Raw genomic sequence first — 23,294 nt, forward strand, 5'->3', positions numbered from 1 at the left:
AAAAGGAGTTCTGCCCCAGATGGCCTTCAGACCGAACCTACAGTGTCAGCGGCTCCCCAAGTCCCCAGCCTGCTCGTCTACCCACCGATTTTGGACTTGCCAGCCCCTATAATTACATGAGCTAGTTCCTTAAAATACGTCTCTCTCTCTCTCTCTGATAGATCGTGCGGGATATTATTATACATACACATATACTGTTGGTTCTGTCTCTCTGGAGAAGCCTGACTACTGTACTACTACACTTCCTCATTAGCTGGTGGTTTGGAGGAGTAAATGTGGTATTACACATGAAGGTCACGGAGTGGTGCCTGGAACAGAGGAAGAGGTCAACATGCTAGCAATTACATAAAATCTAGTCCTAATGCGATCTGCATGCGCACTCTGTGGTGGCGTGGGGGGCGGGGTGCGGCGTGCATTGGGCGGGACATGGGGTTGAGGAAGGCACAGGCCTTACCGCAGGAACAGGACAGTCCAGTGGAGAACAGGCATGCATTCTGGCAACTGAAATACAGGGAGGAGAAAAAGAGAAAAGGAGGTGTCCTAATTGTGTCCTGACTCTCAGACACCTTAACCTGCTGCTCAAGGTTAGTGCCTTTATTTAGGTCCGTCTAGTGCTGTAAGAAGTGGTCAGTTTAGGGTTATGTAAGGTCAGCCTCCCAAACGTGAGACTGGCTTTTGAATTGGGAAGCTGATTCTCTCTCAGTACTAGGGTTCCAAAAGGCAGAGCTATAAATGAATCTGGTTCAGGTCAAGAGAAAATGTTTTCATAGCAGCTTTATGTACCCGTCGATGGTAAGATTGGCACGGGTACAGGTTAATTAGAAAGGCAGCTTCCCGTCCTTGGAAAACCCAGAGCCCGGGGAGAGAGATTCCTACTTCAACAGCAATTCGAAGTATCAGCCTTGCTGGAGCGGAGATCCGTGCCAGGGCAACACGAGCGCAGGGGAGGGAAGGACTGAGCTGACCAGAAGCAAGGGAGGTTCTGTGGGTAAATGGCAGTTCCAGGAGAAGGCGGGGGCGGGCGTGGGGGCGCGAAAGTCTCCTAGAAAGACGCAGCACCTGAGCCAGGCCTTGTGGGGCGTGCAGGACGTGCGGGGCTGTTTGGTGGGCTGCAGGGGGTCTCTTTGTCCCTGAGGGGTGGTGGCGGGGACTAGTGGCATTAACGAGGAAGCGAGGCCCACCTGACCTCTTGGAAAACCCAGAGCCCGGGGAGAGAGATTCCTACTTCAACAGCAATTCGAAGTATCAGCCTTGCTGGAGCGGAGATCCGTGCCAGGGCAACACGAGCGCAGGGGAGGGAAGGACTGAGCTGACCAGACCTTCCCTCTGGTTCTGCAAGACCCTCCGTTCCAAGCCCTTGCGCAGTGACGCACGGTCACGTCCATCCTGAGAAAGCGGCAGCGCGGTGGCTGGAGAACTGCTTTTGCTCCAGCCCACACCCTGTACTGAGTTTTTAGATAGTTCATGCCACCATTCAGAGTAGGAATCCCATTTCTTCGAGACAGAAGCTTGCCACACTCTCTCTCACAGCTCCTCTAATACCCAGCGTGGTGTTCTGCAGGCAGTTCGTTTTTATAGAAATGAATTGGACTGTAAACCTTTGCTTTTCAGCTCATTCAATCTAATCAATCAGGGTTTAGTGATTCTTGACAGAAATGTAACCAAAGAATTTCAGATCTAAAAGGACCCTCGGATATCACTATTCATCTTATGCATTATAGAGACGAAGCCACTGAGAGCTTGAGATCTTATGTTACTTGTCCCCGGGGCCATGGCTTTTCAGGTGAGGCCGCCCAACTCCTTACAGTCTAAGCATCAGAATGGTTCCAGAGGGCTTGCATATGTCTTCAGATATGGTCCAGTCATCTGTTTGTGGCTGGTATTCTCTGTTACTTAGAGAGTGGTGCTGCTAAGATAAATCTAGACTGTTGGTCCAGTTGCATTATGGACGAGTTGTCTGGCATCTGCCCCTTAGTGATGGGCCACACTGTTCACAAGCGCCTAACCTGCAGGATTGACAGTGGGCGTGCAGCTGGATCAGGGCAGTCACCCCTCAGTACTTAGCGGCATTTTCCAGAACTGTACAAGTTGCTGGGGTTTAGAAGGTGTCGGAAGCATGAGTCAGACATGGTTCTTGCCGTCTTGAAATTCAAAGTCCATTGGGAAAATAACATAAGCCCAAGAAACAGGACAAGAAAAGAGTGAAATAACTCCAGAAGGCAGTTTCAGAACGGCTACGTTTCCAGGTTCTTGCCTTCAGGATGGTAGGACATTGTCTCTGTAACCTCAGCCAGGGTTCAGTTTTGCTCATTCTCCACTTGGATCAGATCTGTTTGGTACCCTTGCAATAATTTACCATTAAAAAGAGAATGAGTTGAGGTTTCCATCCTGAAAAACCAAGAAGGAAACATCAGGAAAAATCAGGAAGCATTATTTGCCAGCCAGTGAAGCTGGAAGTTCTGAACAAGGAACTGCTGTTAGGGTGTGCTTCAGAATTCCTCAAGGTAGATTGCATTTTCCACAGAGAATAAAGGGTAGAATAAACACTGGGTCCAAATTGATTTTGGGTGGAAAATCCTTTTGGAACTTGACAGGTGACTTTACCTTTTGACTGACTCTCTTAGAAGCAGAAACCCTTGCTCTCTCTGGAATGCCGTCTAACGTGGCCCTCAGGACGGAGGAGACACTTCTGTGCCCGTGTTGGAAGAAGCTGTGTTCGTCGAGTGAGACTAAGGTGCTGCTCGGGTGGGGACGTTGATGGAGGCAGTCTGTGTGTGTGTAGGGCAGCGGGCGCGTGGGAAAGCTCTGCGCCTTCCTCTCGGTCTTGCTGGGATGCAACACTGATCTACAAAATAAAAGTGTTTACTAAAAAAATTATAGTGGGTGAAGACACGAGTGACCTGCACAAAGGGACGCGGGGGCGTGTGGCCGAGCAGATGGGACCCGGTTCTCTGGATTTCTGGTTTGTGTCCCGACTTAAGATCCCTCCCGAGTTAAGGCAAAACAGGAATATGTTTCTGATCTACAACCTGCCCCTCTGGGTTTTGGCTCTGGAAGCACTCGTTGAAGACTGTACATATTCTGTATCTGCAGTCTGTAGGCTGTTTGCCCATATGTGCACATCACGGTCGCCCTCGCTAGTGTGTGGGTTTCTGGAAGGCAAGGCTAAGCTGCCGGCTCCTTCCTCTGTTCTTCCTTCTTGCTTTGTATGTGCCTCTCTTGTCACACTGGATCGTGAGCAGGCGCTTGTCTCGGTCTCTCATCATATTATCTTCTCACAGACCGAGGCTGTGTCCTACTCAACTTTCTATGCCCTCCTCCAGCACGGTGCTTTGTGTATAATAAGTTCTCAAAAACTATTTACTGTAGAATAACTATGACCATTTAACTGCCTTTGTCTGTCACATATCAAATAGATTCCAATTAAATTCTTTCTGATGATGGTAATAACAATAACTAACAATACCAAAAATTCTTGTCTTATCACCATGCCCTCAAACAAAAGATCACTTAACTGTATGAAGAAAGCTGTTCCTTTGGGAAACTGCAAAGAAATGCTTCATTTGTTTCATGAAATACTTCAGATGCTGGTGTGACTCATTCACTTAATGTGGGATGATGATAGTCAATGGACGAAAGGAGTTAAATTAATAAATTTGCATTCCTACTAGCTAGCGTTTCTGACTTGATCCAGGGCACATTTTCTTTTCCTTGCCATTTTGAGCCACATCCCTCTAGTAGGCTAAATCCCACTTTTTGAGTTGGTATTTATTGTGTCATATCTGGTGAGCACAATATCATGAACATGTCTGAAGTTATTGCCTAAGGCAAGAGAAGGGGCCAGTGATAGCAAACTTAATTAGGTCCAGCTCATACTGAGTAGAAAGTTTAGGTTAGAGTCCAAGAATTGGAGGTTTTCTCAAGGTGGAGATCTACCCAAGTAAGGAGCATGAATCAGAACTAGAAATCAAGTCAATACAAAGTTCAGTGCCTTTGTTAATAAACCAGGACAGATAAGGGGCAAGATCAGGCACATCTCTGTAAGTAATATTTTGGAGAGAAAAAGTAGTATTGGACACATCAGGTGAGCTATTTGCTTCAAAAATAGATGTTAATTTATTTGGTAAGTCAGAAGATTAGGAAGAATGTCATTACATGACAAAATTAAATACTTTTCACTAAAAAAAGTATGTTTAATTTCAAAGAATCCAACTTTTGGAAGTAATTTTAAGACTGGATTAAGAGTAACTTCAATAACGGCCTGGCCTGCTCTTTCTTCCTCTTCTTTCTTCCTTTTTTTTTTTTTAAATCGAAGTTTCCTCTTAATCGAACTGGAACAATCCGGTGGAATTTGTCCGAGGTTCTATAAATCGCTAGCATTCCATCTTGCTGTGTCTTATAAACACATAAAAGGCTATTGTTGCACAGAGTTAGGTTTTTAATAATTTTTCAACTCCTTTACCTCTGGAGTCCACTTAAAGCCATCCTCTGTTGGGAAGCCATTCGAGAGTATCAGAGCTTTTTGTGAGAACAAAGAGGTAGTCTTTCTTACAGAGAACAATTCTATACTGGCAGAGAGCTGTGCTAGATGACCTAATAGGTCTTTTCTATCTCTAATTTCTGTGATTCTATGAAAATCATCACCCACTATAAGAACCAGATGTTGGCTGGTAGACAATGGCTGTGAGGATCCATCTTCCCCCGTCAGCCCCTTTCCGACGTGTAGGTTGCCACCTCCCCCCCCCAACCCCCCACTTCTCTGCTCTGTGGCAGCTGATGGATATTTATATCCTTCTTCCCCAGCCTGCCAATTATAATTATCAATATCTGCACTGATAAAAAAAGAGGCATCATCAGAGTTGTGCACAGTATGTGATAAGCCAAGTTTGAGTCGAACACAAGAATAGTTTCTTCTAATTATGAACAAAAGAGAGGTGCATTTGGTGGTAGGGCTGCCATCTCGGTTCTGCTCACGTGGCCACAAGAGAGACCTTCTGCCTCCCTGAGAGCACCTTTGTGGACAGACAGCGAGGGGGAGATGCCCCCACGAGCAACTATTGCTGGAGACAATGCCGTCTGTACTGTACGGACTTAGAGCATTGCTTTAAATATAATAAACAAAAGTGAAATCTTACACGAGGCAGCACAGCTTAGTAATTGCTGTTTGGAGCTCACGTCTCTGTAGTGATTTGCTCAGCATTTCATCTCCAGCTGCAGCACAATTTTTGCCAAATATAGATAAATGAAGTTAAAGTTATTGGCAACCACTAGTTCTGTCCCTGTTTCGAGTTTATAGATTTCATAGGAATGGCATTACTTTATTTCTACAGCAGACAATTGTTCTTCTGAAGCAAGAACTTTTTCCATGGTCTGCTCTGTAGGGCATTTTGAGAGGGGCAGGAAATTTTATCAGAGAGATATATGGGCAGCTGGAGTAAGATTTCTGTTCAGACTTCAGATCATTTGAAAATTTGTTTGAAGTGTGTGTGGGGGGGGAGACAGACTTTCCACCCGACCAACGTGTTTTAAAGGTTTCTAAACCTTCATGGAATTTGAATAAAGCATCTGCAGACGCCCCTGTCATCGTGGGCTGCCTTCCAGCAGCGAGGGATCTGTTCCCATTGACGAGAGACCCCTTCAGAAAGAAGCAGGCACCGTCATCTGAAAACAGTGTTTTTGGTGCTCCTCTTTCACTCCCGGTGAAATTGGAGGTTGTTGAATGTCCTGTTAGATGAGTGGGAACCGCGGCCCCCAGAAGTAAAGGTGGTCTCAGACACGGGTTCAACTTTGCATAGGGTCCAGCTCCTTTCTCTGGTGGGCGGAGGATGGGCCCTTCCTCTCCCTTCACCTCCGATGGACACATAGCTGAACCTCCCAAGAGGCTTTCCCTGTCATGATCTGCTCTCACCAGTGGGGTGAAATGTTTATTTGGCACTTTGGGTGGAGGTCGGGGGTGAGCCACGTGCTTCTGGAGGTGTTCTCTTCTGCATCCAAGACACATCAGTTCCCTCGGTCATCTTACAGTGGCTTCATTTTAGACTCCTTTTTTACCCTGGTGACTTTGCTGCTTTCAGAACATAGTTTCTAGAACCATATGTAAAATAGGCTGAGAAGAGCTATTTTGGAAGGACTCCACCATGTGAGTCCAAGTCAATTCCATTTACACACACACACACACACACACACGCACAGGCACAGGCACATGCACACACAAGCACACACACAGTCTCAGTGTCTTAGCCGTTAATGGGCCTGAAACTTTTTGGATTCTTACAGTGAATTTCCTATCCCTATGCAGGTCCCTTGTACTCAGAGCAGGGTCACTCCCACACCTCTCTGCGTGCTGTGCCCTGTGCTTGAGATGGGAGAAGTTGGCAGAGTTTCCTCCTCTGCCCTCTTACTTCCTCTTTATTCTCTTTTCCATGAGTGATTTAAGTCCATTTAAAAGATTTGCAAGATTCGGTAATGAGAAAATAATGTAAATATTCTAAAACGTATCCTTTCCAAGTCATACGATATGGTGGGTCACCTCTGGTGGAAACCTTTCTTGTTTATTTTCTTTCTACCACATCTCAGGATGGTGCGACCCCACTTTTCCCGATGCCGTTGCCCCGACAGAATTGGGAGCACCATCCTCTGTGGCCTGCGGAAGCTCCATCAACATACTTGTCACCCTGTATTAGAAACACACCTTTTTACACAGCTCCTCCCCTCCAAACTGGGTAATGATCACTTTCAAATCGTTTTTACGTCTAAGTCCTAGCACACGAGTGCCTGATGTGAAGATGGTCCTCAGCCAATGTTTACGGAGCAAGAGTGTTAACGATGAAGACGATTTGGGGGAAGGGCCCCGTATAAAGTGAGCACCTCTGACTGGAGCTTAGAAATGAGAGAAGGGTGCTTTCACGACCGTCTCTGGCACGTGGAGACATCTGCTGGCTCCCGTTGCTGCTTGGCCCCGTAGCCCAGCCAGAGAAGCCTTGCCCTAGCCAGCGTTGTGGCGAGGGACCAGAGCTGAGCAGGCCTGGAGCCTTGAGGGTGGGGCTCTGGAAAGTCAGCTGAAAGGCACATGCTGTTCGAAGGTGTTGCTAGGGGCTCTGGGCCGTAAAGTGCACTTGCAAGCCTGCCCTGGTTGCTTGTTGGATCTGTGCCCCGTTCCCAAGCCCTGGGAGCGGCCCTGTCATCCGCACGTATGCCGGGATCGGCTGCTACACCCTTCTCCCTTTGAAAAATGCTGACCTGGTTGGCTGGAGACAGGGGAGGCCTCCACTGCTTCTCTGGGCCTTAGTAGGCAACAGTGGTTCTTCTGCCTTCTATTAACAGCACCAGGAGCTCTAAGTTACTTAATTTGAATATGAAGAACCCATTCCCTAAGGAAAGGACCTTTAGGAATTCCGTTCTTAGACCTCTGAAGGACATTAAGGAAGTAACCATTTGTCCTGAGTCCTAGACAGGCAGAGAGGCCAGATCTTGAGTGTGTGTTCTCTAAACTCAATATTTTATGACTCTGGGGGGACCCAAGTGGGTTGCAGCACACACAAAAGCATTGAATTGGCCTGGCAAGGCTCCTTGCCAGCTCCAGGCTGGTAGAGGCCCTGAGGAATGGCCCACAGAGGCCAGGCCACTGGCTTTGACCTTTTGGCCTGTTTAGGGTCATGCTTGAGTGTAGGACTTCCTCTCTAAGGTAACATAAAATTATGTTTTATGTTTATATAACATAACATAAAAATATGTCTCTAAGGTAACATAAAATTAGCTATAGATGATTTAGTACATTCACCATGCTGTGAGACCACCACCTCTGTTTAGTTCCAAGACATTCTTCACACCCTGAACAGACACCCTGTCCCCACTGAGCAGTCACTGCTCATGCCTTTCCCCAGCCCTGGCAGCCGTCGTCACACCGCCATTAGTTCTGCATCTTAACCTGGTGAGTGCTGGAAACAATTCTTTTCAGTTTTTATTTTATTTGCAAAAATGTATTAGACACATGTTATGCCAGGCCCTGCACTAAGCATTTAATATACATTAAATCATTTAATCCTTAGAGCAAGACTCTAAAACAGTTACTTTTTTTTTCTTTTTTAAGATTTGACTTATTTATTTGACACAGAGAGAGAGAGAAAGAGAGAGACAGAGCACCAGCAGGGGAGCAACACGCAGAGGGAGAAGCAGGCTCCCTGCTGACCAGAACTCCGGACTAGGGGCTCTATCCCAGGACCCCAGGATCATGACCTGAACCAAAGACTGATACCTCACTGACTGAGCCACCCAGGTGCCCCAACAGTTAGTATTTTTATTCCCATTTTACAGGTAAAGAGGCAGAGGCAGAGAGTAGTCAAGTGACTTTCTCACTGTCCCACAGCTGGGGGCTGGCAGAGGGCGGGCTCGGGGGTGCCCTGCATGCCCGGACTTTTCCTCCCGCTGCCGCTTATCGGCACCACAACAAAACTGTCTTCTTGCCTCTTTGGCCGTGTAAGCCTTTTGATTTCTTACTTTCTTGTTCTGGTTTTGTTCTGTTGCTTCATGGGCATTGGGCGCCGGCAGAAAAGCCCAGTATTAACATCTGTGTTGTAATTTTCCATGACTATCTCAGAACGACGGAGACACGGTTGCTGTTTGCTGGGTCAGAAATCTTTTTAGGCTTCATGCTGACCTCTTTGGACAAACATGGTTTAAGTAAGAGTCCAAACGCTTCACAACATTCTTTTGGAAATTGAGCAAAGCTGGAAATTTTGCCAGTGAGAGACAACCAGAGAGTTCATGGCCAAATAGCAATATGTCTGTTGAACCTTGGGGAAAATGATTTAAGATATAAAATTTGATGTAATTGTAACGCTTTCTACAACTAACAGGGCACCGAAAATATGATAGAGCTGGGGCCAAAAAGGTAAAAATGCCGTGTGTGTGTGTGTGTGTGTGTGTGTGTGTGCGCATAAATATGCATATATTTAATATATTTTTATTTTACTATAAATACATATACTTGCTTTTTTTAAAAAAAAAAGATTTTATTTGACAGACAGAGATCACAAGTAGGCAGAGCAGCAGGCAGAGGGAGAGGGGGAAGCAGTCTCACTGCTGAGCAGAGAGCCCGATGCGGGGCTCGATCCCAGGACCCTGGGACCATGACCTGAGCTGAAGGCAGAGGCTCAACCCACTGAGCCCCCCAGGCGCCCCATATACGTGCTTCTTATAAATATAGAGACTTAGTTCTTTTCAGATTTCGGAATCATAGGAGTTGTTTTTATCTGTTTCTCCAACATTAACAATTTTTGTTCTCCTAAAACAAAAGTGGTTCTTAAAATGATGTATAGACTCAGTGGAAAATCACGGTAGTTATGGGTGGGGTTTGGATTTTGCCTCGTGTTTGCTTCTGGGGTGAGCAGTGGGTGAGCAGTGGGCGAGCATTTGAGCAGCATCTCCTGGTCTGTGCGAGTCAGCCCTCGGGTCAGAGCTACCTCCTTGCTCGACTTCCCATCAGAGGCCCCAGAGATGCTGAAGGTAACCGTCACCCGTCCTGCTCACAGCCCCCATGTCCTGGATAACCCCGAAGTGTCAGGTGCTGTCCCAGTGCCCATGGGTTCTGTCCCCTTGAATCCTCACCAGAAATCCAGAAAGGCCGTGCTGCTCTTACCCCCATGTTTCAGAGGAGAGAACCGAGGCACAGCATGCACGGTCCGGAGGTCTTCGTGTGGGGTCTGCTTTCGCTGCCGGCAAAGGGAACACCGTGCACTTTCCCTTCTGTTTGAAGAAGCAGAGCTTAAGGAAGTGAACACAGAGTCTCCCGCTGGGTTTTCTGTTTCATCGCCTGGGCCGGAACAGAGAGGTCCTGTGCTGTCCCTGCCACAGGTGTCTGCCCAGCCCGGCTGGCCTCGGTGCCTCTGGAGGGGGGTGCGCAGGGGCGGGGCTTCAGAGACCTGGGGCTTCGACTGACCCTGCAAACCTGTCCACTTCCTTATGCTGTTGGTTTGTACCTTCGTGGGAAAAGGAAATATCAAGTCCGGTTTTATGACTTTGGGCATTTCTTTTCACTTCATAGTGAGAAGAGTGGAAATAGAATTCCATGGCATCTCAAAGAAAAGTAGCCGTGTAATTTTAGTGAGGGCGTGCATCATCTCAGCAAAATACCACATGTGGCCTGAGAGTAACCGTTCCTTAGCCGGAATAAGTGCGGCAGGTGTGCGTCTTAGCGTCGCCCACCGTGAGGACAGACAGTGACCCTGCAAATTGTTGTCTTCATTGTGCCTGTCATCTTTAGCCTTGTGGGAAGGTTTTATGCCTAAGGTTACATATGGAAATGAACTCGAAGAAATGCAGAGGAGCAAGCGCAGTAAGTGGAATTTAACAAACAAAACAGAAGATCTTAAGGGAAGGGAAGGAAAAATAAAAGAAGACGAAACCAGAGAGGAAGACAAAACATAAGAGACTTTTTTTTTTTTTTCTTGAAGATTTTATTTATTTATTTGGGAGAGAGAAAGCAATAAGAGATCACAGAGGGAAAGGGAGAAGCAGAGAGCCTGATGTGGAGCTTGGTCCCAGGACCCCAAGATACTGACCTGAGCTGAAGGCAGCAGCCCAACCAAATGAGCCACGCAGGCGCCCCAAGAGACTCCTAACCATAGGAAACCAACTGAGGGTTGCTGGAGGGGAGGTGGGTGAGGAGACAGGGTCACTGGGTGGTGGACATTAAGGGGGCATGTGTTGTGATGAGCACTGTGTGTTATAGAAGACTGATGAATCCCGGGCCTCCACCTCGGAAACTAATGCTACATATGGTAATTAATGGAATTTATGTTAAAAAAAAAGAAAAAGAAAAAACCTATAATAAGGGTCAGCACCCAGGAATTCCTTGCATATTCCCAGGAGGAGAGAAATGTAGCCCAAAGATTAAACTCATGACCTAGAATGAGGTGCATAGTAGGCATTCAGCAAACACTGTCCGCGTCCTTCTGCCTGTTGACAGGCAGCTCCAGGTGAAGCCAAGATAACAGAGAGCTTTAGCATGCTGTGACAAGGCTCGTCACTGGGTAGTGCACGTAGGAAGAACACGGATGGCAGGGGCGCCGAGGCTGCAGCCCCAGTGGGAGAGCGTGAGGGGCTGACCTAGGCCGGGGTCAGAGGCCGCGTGCGACATGCACGTGTTACCGGGTGACAGACAAGAGTGACAATGTCTGTCATTTATGAAGAGCTGCTGAAAGTGCACATTTCTGCCCAGGGCTGTCGTGGGGCACTTCCTGATGAGCAGGTGCTCGTCTTCACCTGGACATAGAATAAACCCCCAGAAGAAAGAGAGATTGGGGCACAGCTGATAGCCGGACAGTCTGCCTTTCCTCTGAAGTGTTTGCTTCTTCAGAGCGACAGACTGAGAAGAGTGTTTGGCTGATTGAGATGTGGAGAACACCGGACTTTGGCTGTGTTTGTTTCAGTAAGTCCTAAATTACCAGGGTCCCTGTCTTGTGATTTACTACCCTGCTTTTCATGGTTAAGCATGGTCCGGTGGTATAAGAAGAGTTAGAGAATCCCCCTGTCTTAGATCTTCCCTCCCATTCCCCACTGGTGGAAAAATAAAAAAAGAAAGGCTGGCTTCCGTCCTGGCTGGTGACGGAACGGTCCGGCTCTGCGATGAACCTGGCTGATGAAGGGCTTCAGGTTCGTTCATGAATAATCCACAGTCACATCTGGATTCACATATTTACCTAAACATAGACAAACCCAAATTATCTTGGATCTGCTGATGTATTTCTATCTGATGCTGTGTTTTTTCCCTAAATATCTTGCCCCACCATCTCACGCCTCCACATTTCTCTTTCCTCCAAAGACTTAACAACAAAAATATGTGCTTCTTTCCCCCCAACATTCTCCACCCAAGCCATGGGTGTAAGAATTTAGGAAATAGAGTCTTTTTTTTCTCCCCTTTAAAGTGACTTAAAGCAAATTCGTGAATACGTGTGGCATGGAAGATATCAGAACACCTTAAAGCAGTGATACCTTCGACACTGCATGTTTTAACTTCTCCTTTTAAATGACGCCTGAAAACGATCGTCTCAACACCAAATAAGGAGCAGCCTTCGGGCACACACGTGCACACCCAGTCCTCATTTCTGCTCTACCCGCCCTCCCAGGTTTTTTTTTTTTTTTTTTATTAGAAAACACTTGAAACTTATCATGTGCAGCAGATGGGAGTAGAAATGCAACTTGAAGACAGTTATATAAATATATCCTTGATGTCTGTTTTGCTTTTCAATTTGCAACAAAAAGTACAAAGGTAGAGCGGCGCGCCAGCGAGGGCCGCCTGTGTCTCCTGATATCCGCTCCAGATGTTGGCTAGACTTCGTGGAGCCGGGCTTATGGCACTGGGGCTGGAGTCCGGGTCTCCTCCTCCAGGTGTGATGTCTCATGCTGATTCCCCCACATGCTTGCTGGCCTTGTCCAAACACTTCAGGCTCCGACACCGGCCTCCACCACCCCTCCTGACCCCAATTTACCTTCTCTGATTCCTCGCTCTCAGCGGTGGGGTGGGGAGGGTCAGAGGGTGGTCTAGAGACAGGGTCACGGGCCTTGCTTATCAGCTTGCCCCTTCAAAAATGAGAACCTTAAAAAGGAAAAAAAATAAACACAAAGGAAAAAAACACTCAGAAAAAAAAAAAAAAAAAAACCAAAAACATAGAAAGGGAGAAAAAAAGGAACCCCAATGCTGTTTGCTAACGCAGACCGCCAGCCAGCAAGAGGCTCCCTGTGCACACCCCTTGCTGTATTTCGGGAGTCGCTGGGGCTGTTTGACCCCCTGGGCCTGGCAGAGCGCTAATGGTGGCTCTCTGTTTGTACATGCTTGTAAAGGATTCTACACCGTAACACGTTAACTTCCTGATTAAACAGTGCTAAGCACAGAAGTGTATCATAAATCTTGCAGGCGCCAACTTCATTTATCTGAGCGTTGGTTACTGTCTGGTGCGGGTAAACAGATGACAGCGGCATTTATTACGATGTATGGCCCCGCAGAGAAGTGCTATTAATAATCCATGCCCCGCGTCCCCTCGTACCACAGACACCCTTGGCTTTGGGAGTGAGCCAAGGGCCTTACTGTCTCCGCTCAGGTTAGGGCAGGGGTCTTAAAGAGTTTGCACACAGAATTTCAGGCAAAACTGAGAATTAGAAATTGGCGCCTGCCCTCTGCCCCACTGGGCAGTTCGGAACACCAAAGGGTGGCTGGTCCCAATGGACTTGAGGGGTCACAGTTCTGTACAGGGTTCTGTAATTGGAAAATGTCTAAGATCACAACAGTTCCAGGGGGAGTGTTAGGAATGACAGAAGCGTTAAAGGTTGAGGACAGAAATGGGAGCCTCAGGCCTAGGGGGAGTCCATTTTCTCCCTGGGGCCTCTAGAAGCAGGAAATGAACTGCATTAGGCGTTATTAGCACGGATGGGTCTATTCCTCGTGTCTGTGACAGAGGACAAACCCTGGCATATTATCTTCCCTTTCCTTCTGCTTCCTCGTAACAAAAGGAACCAACCAGTCTTCGTTGGACATATCTTTACTATTTTGAATCCTCTGTGTGTGTGTGTGTGTGTGTTTGCGTGTCTGAGGTGGGGCACAGAAATAGACCAACCTGTGGATGGGAAAATAGGGGGAAAAGTCTGAATTTATACTTGCTTTGGAATTCAAATTCTCAATTATATGTGCTAATTAGAATAAAGTAAATGTTGGTCCAATCAAAAGTTGCTAAGATATCACTCATTCTTCCCTGAACTAGCTAGCTATCATTGGGCATAACAATGAATCTGAACTCGATTTTTTTTTTTCACCTGTAAAATGCGGAATGAAGGTTACCTTGAGCTTATATATGTATAGAGAGAGATATTTATATTTCTCTCTCTATATATATATATATCTATATATAGAAATAATTATGAAAGAACCTAGAGAAGCATTAGACAGAAAGTGTTCTTAAGGGGCACCTGAGTGGCTCAATTGGTTAAGCTTCTGTCTTCGGCTGAGGTCATGGGATTGGGTGCCGCATGGGGCCCCTTGCTCATCACAGAGTCTGTTTCTTCCTCTGCCCTGCTGCTCTCACTGCTCATGCGCCCTCTCTCTTACAAATACATAAAATCTTAAAAAAAAAAAAAGAATAAAAAAAATGTTCTTAATACATTTCAGGAATGCAGAGTTCAGTAGACGAAGGCTCTAAAATGCCTTCGATGGGAAAATCCAGAGTATTCTGCTGTAAGAGTCTTACCTGTAATTAGATTAATTGATTTATTTACTTATAGAGAGGAAGGGGGTGGGGTGGGGAGGGGCAGAGGGAGAAGGAGAGAGAGAATCTTCAGCAGGCTCCACACCCAGCACGGGGCTCAATGTGAGGCTCAATCTCACCACCCTGAGCTCACGACCTGAGCTGGAATCAAGAGTTGGACGCTCGACTGAGCCACTCAGGTGCTCCAGTTTGATTTATTTTCAATAAACACATCTGAAGCTCAACGTGCAAGGCAGGGGTACAAGGTGAGTGTCCTAGACGTGTGGGACACAGGTGAGACAGACGTGACCTGTCCTGGGATTTTGTTCTAAAGGGGAGACAGATCTTGGACGCAAGTGGCGGGCCCTCTGGGCAGAACGGACTTCACTGTCTGGCTCCACGTGGGGACAGGGAAGAGGCCTGTGGCTAGTGGAAGGGGAGGAGCTAGAGAAGGACGAGTGGGTCTTGGCCATAGCCTTCCTTGGGCAGCTGCCATGTCTCTTAGGAAGAAACCTGGGGAGGCATCTTGGGTTATTTTCTTTAGCTTATAGCCCGCGGAGCCCGATGGGGAATGCACTTCCTCTCTCCGGTCCTGTGCCCCGCCGGCAGGTGCTGGCTTCTCCGCGCCAGCCCTGTCTTCGCTCCCGCTGCCCTCTCCTGCCCAGGACTGACTTCTCTACTCTCCATCGGGTCAGAGCTTATTTTCTCCCTCAGGATTCTAGCTCAAAGGTCCCTGTGAAGTCTTCCCCTGCTCCTGGGCAAGTATTAATCATTCCCATGCCCTGTGCTCCCCAGTCTTGCACGCGCATTGTTTGACCCGTCATTTATAAACGCAGCTGCCTCGGAGGGTGGGGCAGGCCACAGGCCTCGTCTCCCTGTGCTCCCTGTGCTGTTGAGGGGGACAAACAGTTGCTCTGGTGCTCTTGGTCCGGGTGGTACACACCTTTCCCACCTGGTCTCACCAGCCCCTCCCAACAATACAGCAAGGGAGGCGGTAGCACCACAGTTTGGGTCAAGAAACTGAGGTTTAAAGAGATTTAGTAACATGTTCAAGATTGCACAAACAGTGTTGCAATGGAAACAGGATTTGAACCCAGGTGTTTTTGATTCCAGAGACTTTGATTGGACACGGTTCTGTGGGGAAAAAAACCTGAAGCCAGGCCTGGTGAGAGCAGCTGGTCAGTGGCTGCGGACGGTTCTTTGAGCAGGTGGCCCTGGTGTGGGGCTCACTGCTCTGTTCGCTAAGGCTTCTGGGAAACTGGGTGGAATTGGCCATGGTCTTCGGCTCCTCAGGCTTCTGGTCATGAGACAGGATTGTGCAGGGCCCCAAAGTGCGCAGTGTGTGGACAGAGAGTGGGTCTGGGTGCCCTGCAGGATTGTGATGACCCACGTGGGGCACATAGGTCTGTACTGCCCATGCAGAGAGGATCAAAACACAATGTTCCGTCTTACAGTAGTGCTCCTTATTTTGTTTTTGCACTGGGACTGCCCAGGAAATGTTTTTATGAGACCTAACAGTTCCCAATGTCTTCCACAAGGAAACAGGTAAAGATTGTCAAGGATAGTTCAAACTCAGTGCTCTTAGAAGCAAGGGGACTCATGCTCACCTGACAGCTGGTTGTCAGGGGAAAATATTCTGGAGCAAGATAGGCAAAACGCTAAAAAAAAAAAAAAAAAAAAAAGGCAAAATGCTGCTTGTGGCCCCCTCCAGCCCTTGTCCTGGTTTTGTACAAACCATGAGCTAAGACGCCTTTAACGTTCTCAAAGTGTTGTAAACAATGTCCTTAAAAGGGTAAAACCAGGCAGGAGAAGGCAGTGAGACAGTGCCCTGTGTGGCTGGAGAAGCCTGAAAGAGTCCGCTTGGCGAGAGCCTGCTGACCTCTCTCCTGGAGGAGTGTTTTCCCAGTGCGTTCCGCAGCTCTGCATCTGGCCAGTCTGGGCAATACGGACAGAGCGGACGTAAGCAGACAATATGTGTCCCAAGACTGTAGTTTGAGAATAGCTGATGTATGAATGTTAGTACGAAGGCCTCCCTGCTGGTTAAAGTCAAAAAGAGAAAAGTACAGGCAGAAGTTACAGCTGATAGTCAGTTTTTAAAGATGCCAGTCTCATAGGTTTGACACAGGAAGGACTGAGACAACCCGACTTATCTCAACTGCTTTTCCTTTCTTGTGGGGCAGATAATTTTTAATTGCACTACGGTGTCAAAATTTATATGGAAAAATCATATTATCCCAGGCAAATGCCTTCAAGGTGTTTGAGAAGGCCAGGCCATCAGTTCCTGAGGTTTACTCCTGGGACATGTGATGTTTGCACAGAAGAAAATTCTTTACAAACTACAGCGTAACTCAAGCCAGACTGACTGGTTTGTTGAGCTCCCAGGCTACCAGCAAGCCTTGATTAATTATTTAACGAGGAGTCCGTAAAAGGCCAGATTTGGCCAAGGTAGACAAAGTCCAAGCAGCGATGAACCAGGATTATAACAGCGCTCAGCCTTCCTTCCTTTTGTCACTTCAGACATTAACAGGTATTAACAGGTGCCTGTTATCGGACAGGCTTTGTGCTAAGGGCTGGCAGATACACACATAATCGAAACATTTTTTTGTCCTCTAGAAACTCATAGTTAATTGATAAAGTTGGTGTTTATTAGTCACTGACTGTAAGACTCCTGCAAGAGAACACTGCCCTATTTGGATCTCCTGATTAACAGAAGACAGCAAGGAGCTAGTGCCTCGAGTACAGTGAAGCTTCGTCCTGGGGCCAGAGTGCGGAACGGAACAGACAGTCCCTCCCCTCTTGGAGGTCCCAGCTCCGTGAAGAAGACGGAAATGTGCATTCAAAGTCGCGGGGCAGGGTGGCTCTTACAAGAAAGATCCTAAAGGTTGCCGAGAGCCACGATGTTGATTGGGGGCGGTGGGGTGAGTGAGGAGCTGTTCGTCTGGAGAAGAGCCTTTAGAAAGTGGTGGGGACTAAGGCGTTCACAGGCAGAGAAGGGGAAAGATATTCCAGGCAGAAGGAATGCTATCTCTGCAAGCAGAGGGATGTGGGAGAGCTTGGCATGTTAGGGTAGGGGGTCCTGGACCATGTGGTCTTGGAACTGGGACTGGGAGGGGTCTGCAGGCCAAGCACGGAGCCTGTCTCTATGTTGTATTGTTGGGGGGCATCTCGAAGACTTAAAGTACCCGAGTGATGATCAGTGCTACTGAAGTTGGATTGAGTCTATGTGCTTCTTGCTGTTTTGTCAGATAGGTTGAAATCTCCCAAGCCAGCTGCTTTCTGCTGGGGGAGTTTCTCCAGAGGGTCTCGGGGAGTTTCCTTATAGGAAAGTGTCAGGCCTTGTGCAATTTCATAGTGTGCTGTTGGAGAAGGCAAGGCATCATGGAAACCACAGGCAATACAACAAGGGACAAAATTTCAAAATTCAATTGTTTCAAATCTTATCAATATTGTTATTATGAAGTCAGCTGCTCTCTCAAAAATTAGGAATGTGCTTTTGTAAAACGACACAGATAAGAACCCACTGTTATAATTTGGTTCAAACAAAATGTGTTGGGTTATGTATGGTCCTTGGCCAAAAGCTTCAATCTGTAAATCAGGAAACACTTGGTGGGTTTTTGTTGATGGTGCCTGAGAGCCCTCTTTTCAGAGTATGAGCTTACACAAATTCATCTTTTTTAAGGGTGAAAATTTGCCTGGGTCTTAAGTGTTTGGCAAGTGCCCTTCCGTTGAGTGGGGCGTGCATAGGCGGTGAGCAGGAGGATGGCTTTAGCGGCCAGCCAGAATTCTGGGTCTGATTCCGCCGTTTGTCAGCCTCCTCTCTCGGAAACAGTCTCAGGTTTTCATTGGTTATAAGGATTTTAAAAACTCAGAGGGAACTTGGACACGATTTAGTCTGCTCTTTTAATTTATGACTGAGGCCCTCAAGGCCTGTTGGGTGAGAGGCGCGGGTGGCCCCAGGCCTGGCCAGGGTCCCTGGCTCTGGCTCCAGGTGCCTTCTGTCCTTCCTCCCGGCTCTGTTCTTTTCTGTCTCATCTGTGAAGGGAGAAGCGCATTTGGAGCTGGGCTTTGCTCTCCTTGCACACGTGAAGGCGCGGCCACGTGCAAGACACGGGGTCCTTGGTCTTCATGTCCTTCCGTTCTGTGCCTCGTCATCCCTCGTCGTGATGGGAGCTTCCACGTTAGCATAGAAAGGATATATTAGCACCTGAGAAGTTCTAGATGATGCATCAACTTCTTAAACACCTGATGGGGACAGCTCCTTTGTTAGGTTCTTCCTACTCAAAAAGGGTCTGGGGATTAATAGTAATGGGATTTATGTGTATATTACTTGTCATGTGACTTACTTCACAAAATCCCTAAAACCATGGGAGGGTAAGCATTTTTATTGCGAACTCATTATCGAAGAAACTAATAAGCCGCAGATGGAGTTAGCTGACCAAACTGATGAAGAAAGAAGGGGTCACTGGCAGCGTTTGAGACCAGGTGATTCTGACTGCAGGTTCTAGCCCTTCCCCTGGGGCTGCTGACTTTTGCCTACGAGCAGCTCTGATCTGAAGGTCCAGGGTCAAAAAGATGTTCGCAGTAGTAGCTAGTGTTTCTGGAGCACTTACTGTCTGGGAGGTGCTGATTGAGGCCTGGGACAAATGTCTACGTGTCGCCTCATTCCTTCCTCACCAGCAGCCCCATGAGGAGGTCCTGTTTGAAACGGTTCTGGAGATGAAGAACCACAGGAGTCAGGGTAGGTGGCCTTCCCCACCCCACCCAGGGATGCAGGCCTGGACAGTTTGCAGAACCCTGTTCATTCTCCTCCTCCCCCCCCCACCCATGGCCATCACGAGCTTTGTTCTGCCAACAGAGATGAATATCTGTGGGTGTTTCAGAGATAGTGTTTGGCAAACCTTTACGGTTCATCACAAAATAAGAATTCATTTTTATTTCCCGTTCAAAGGCAATATGTGAGGGGCACCTGGGTGGCTCAGGTAGTTAAGCGGCTGCTTCAGCTCAAGTCACAATTGAGGGGTTCTGGAATCAAGTCCCATGTCGGGCTCCCTGCTCAGCAGGGAATCTGATTCTCCCTCTTCCTCTGCTCACTCATTCTCTTTCTCTCACTCTGTCTCTCAAATAAAGAAATAAAATCTTTTTAAAAAGCAGTATGTGTGCACTCACACATGCATATACACGTACACACTCCCACATGCCTAGACCTACAAGGCACTAACGCACATGCACTCACACATGTACACACTCCTACACACATACGCTTACATGTGTACACATGTGCACCAACACACATGCACTCACACACACACATAATCCTACATGCATACACACATACACTCAGACATGCATACACACGTGCACTCACACACACACACTCCTACAAAAATACACTCACACGTGCATACACATGTGTGCTCACACACATCCATTCACACACATACAAAGTCCACACACATACACTCACACATGCTTACACATACACGCACACACAGTGACAGGATAGAAGTTTGAAATGACAATAGCTCAGGGTTGCTCCATCAGCACTGTCAGCACCAGGCTTGATAATTCTTGAACTGTGGGGCCATCCTGTGCCGGGGGGACATTTGGCAGCCTCCTGGCCTCTACCCACTGGATGCCAGCAGCACCTGCCCCCCCGAGGTGCGACAACCAACAACGAACCTCTGCACACATTGCCAGTGCTCTGCCAGGGGAAGAAAACAGCCCTGCTTGGGAACTAACACCGTGGATTGCACACTGATATATTTTCCATATTATTCTCTGTTATATTCTCTTTATTAAAAGAGAAAATCTGGTTGCAAACTACTAAATTTACCACCTGTTCACTAATATTTGGAAATCACTACTACAGGATTTGGGATCCAGGGGGTGCTTTGTAAAGAAGCGGAGGTAGAAAACAGTGACTTCCAGGAGCTGTGTGTCGTGGGGACTTTATAATTAATGAGGAGAGCGGTAATGCAAATCTGAAACACAGATAGAGTATCCGGGAGGTCTTATGTAGGGGGGACTGAGCCTTTCAAAATATGAAGATGGTAGACTGCACGGGAGGCACAGTAAATTGTTGAGAGCCGAAGTCTGCTCCTGAGCATCTGGGGAGGGTTGATGCAGCTGGTAAGACCGTGCGGAGTCCGCTCCCGACCCCCTGAAGGGTTGGGACACCAGCGCCTTCAGGATCTGAGAATGTAAAATGATAAGAGGGTTTTTTTCAGTGAAGGATTTATTTGCAAATTCTACCCATAAAAAAGACAGATAACTATAAAAAAGTAAAACAAGTAAATATAACCAGAAAAAAAACTACAAACAGGAGGTTTTTCGCTCCTACTTAAAGGGAGGGTGAACTATATACACAATTTTGTTAGAGCTCCAAGTCCAAAAGCACGCTCAGTAGCAACCGTGAATTAGTGGGGCCTTCGTGAACGCTCTCCTGGTTTAGATGTCAGTGCAAACCGAGCCCTATCATGAGCGTCCAAGGGTCTAGGAAGACCAGACTAGAACCGTGGTCTGGAGTAATAGAAGTCTGAGTGGGAACACAGGTTCTACTTTCTACAGGACCTTGATCAAAACATTTCGTTACTTCAGTCTTCATTTAGCTTGTCTTTAAAATAGGGAGGCTAATATCTGTCTCAAAGCTGTCCCCAGGTTTGTAACTGCTGTGGGCATTGAAAGACACAAGCCCTACATTGCCTGGCACAGCGGATGCGTTCAGTAAATGGTGTTAAAATAAAATCCACCGTTGCTACAATGGGTCGCAGTGGTTCTCAACATAGTCCTAGGACAGTGGGCCATGGAGGCTTGCTCTGGGTCGAGGGTGGGCTGCCGGGAGCCAGGTTTTACGCTGATCAGCCAATGAGCCTTGCGCAGAACAGCAGCAGCTGAGCACGAGGCCCCACACCTCCCTGGCTAGAAGTCTCAGGCTTTCAGGAAGGAGTCTCAGAGAAAGAACCCAGTGAGTCACCTCAAGTGTGGGAAGCGTCCTGGGGAGGAAGCACTTTTGAAAACCGGTTGGGAGTGCCTGGCCACTTAGCTACGCATCCACTTAAAGGGAAATCGGGAGAGTTTATCACAGTGTTGGGGCCGCTGTGCATATGAGGAGGCATTCTGAATTTGCTATCTTTGTTGCTTGTGCCTTTGAAAAAGTCTGCTGTAAAACGTTGGTGTCATTCAAGACTAGCATCAAATTAGATGCATGTCCGAGTAGAGAAACGTGCTGGGGGAGTCACAGGGGTGGCTGAGCTCTCGTGCGCATGCGCTTGCCCAGCACTGTGGCTTAGAAACACCCTGTTATGAAAGAGAACCCCAGGTCAGCTGGAGCACTTCCCAGACAGCCGGCTAGGCAAGATAATTTGCAGTGGGAAAAAGTCTAGTATTTGTCCCCATGTTTTCTCTCTTCTCTTCATTTATTTTTTTCATACGTAAGGAGATAATTTTGGAGAAGACTGGTAGATGTGGCTGATACTTCCTTTGATAAGAAGGACGGTTAAATGAGAGAAAACCTGCAAATATATTCCATACGCTCTGGAGTAACTGTATAAATGAAGTTTGTCAGAATTACTAGTAAGATAAGGCAAGTCAGGGGAGAAGATGCTTAAAATTTGTTTATTTAAAAAAATGAGGCATTCTAGAAATTTCCAGTAAATGCAGCTAGGAAAGGAACCCCTAGAATGTGATAAATGTATCTTCCACCCGAGTGCTGACATAGGTCAGAGGGTTCCAGGATCTCGTAGTGTCCCCGCAGTAGCTGTTCTGGATGGCAGCACTCAACGCCAGTTTGGATTTTGCCTCTCAAGGGACATTAAGATGCTTTTAAAAATCTCATCCTTTGTGACTAATGGAGTTAGAAGCCCCCCCCCCTTTTTTCTTTTATTAAGATGCTTTATCAAGAAGGCCAAAAAATTATCTGGAGGAGACACTAAGATAAAACCAGTAAGAGTGACTTAAGCTTGAATGCTTACAAAATTACCCAGCCCGGTGAATGCCAGATTTCCCTCCAGTTAATGAAACTGTGAAACTCGTTTTTCCCAAATGTATGCCCCTGGCAAACCTGTTACATAAAGTAAGCCCCAGCATAGCTGTTCCTGGGACAAGGGGGGCAGTGGACTCCCACCCACGCTGCTCGCCTCAGTGCCCCTTTCAGACACCAACCCGACTCCCCGCCTTGACCCGGAGCCCCTGACGGGTAGGCCTGCGGCTCTGTGGAGGCTGGGGCTCCTTTGACATGGCTAAGTTCCCGCTGAGTGGTGTCAACCAGCGACATCCTAAAGCCTGAATGGAAGAGATGTTTTGTAGGACCGTTTCTGTGGAACTTGGGATCCACAGAGATTCTCCTTGGATGTCCAATATACATTTTCAGCACTTTTTTTTTTTTTTTTTTTCAAATCCAGTTCCTGCTCACATGTGAGAATATCCTCGTAATTATGAAATGCCGTGGTTGAATTCTGGTCTGGAGGAACTGAAGGCCGCTTGTCACCTGCTCATTCCCTTCGCTCCTCTCTTCTGGCACACGGGGTCAGCATCAGGGCCCTCTCCGGAGCACCGCGCCGCTGTGCGAGGAAGTTCACAAGGAGAAGAAGGGGAAGTGTGGCTACTGAAAAAGATGATTCATGGGGCACACGGGTGGGTCAGCGCGTTAAGTGTCCGACTCTTAATTCCGGCTCAGGTCATGATCTCATGGTCCGGAGATCAAGCTCTGCTTGTGTGCTCTCTCTCTCTCTCTTTCTTTCTCTCAAAAAATAAAAATTAAAGTTATTCGTGAGCTTAATACTGTGTGAGTGTGTGTTATATGGGTACATACGTATATGTATGTGTTTTCTCTCTCTTACGACTGGCTGCAGACAATTAACAGTCTTTAGTCTCCGCTGCTTTCAGAACTGAAACTAAGGCTTTGTTGCAGATTTGAAAGGTTGTACAATATTCGGAAGTCCTACATCTATTGGGAGGAAGTTACTCTTAGGCTGAGGTTCAGTGTTCTTATGTTTAGGTTCTGGAATAAATTGGGATTTTCCCTTAATCAAAGAAGGAGAGTTTGATTCTTCAAAGGGCAAA

The 23,294-nt window shown here is 47.3% G+C and overlaps 1 long non-coding RNA gene across 1 annotated transcript; it reads left to right on the forward strand.

The window, feature by feature from the left end:
• Positions 1–367: 367 nt before the first annotated feature.
• On the forward strand, positions 368–22,997 carry LOC123393318. The gene is made up of 3 exons (XR_006608076.1): positions 368–584; positions 2,625–2,734; positions 22,634–22,997. It is a non-coding gene; the product is annotated as an uncharacterized LOC123393318 (long non-coding RNA).
• Positions 22,998–23,294: the final 297 nt, after the last annotated feature.

The sequence above is a fragment of the Mustela putorius genome, unplaced genomic scaffold, assembly GCF_011764305.1.
Source record: "Mustela putorius furo isolate JIRA1106 unplaced genomic scaffold, ASM1176430v1.1 tig00000813_pilon_pilon_pilon, whole genome shotgun sequence".
Lineage (NCBI taxonomy): Eukaryota > Metazoa > Chordata > Mammalia > Carnivora > Mustelidae > Mustela > Mustela putorius.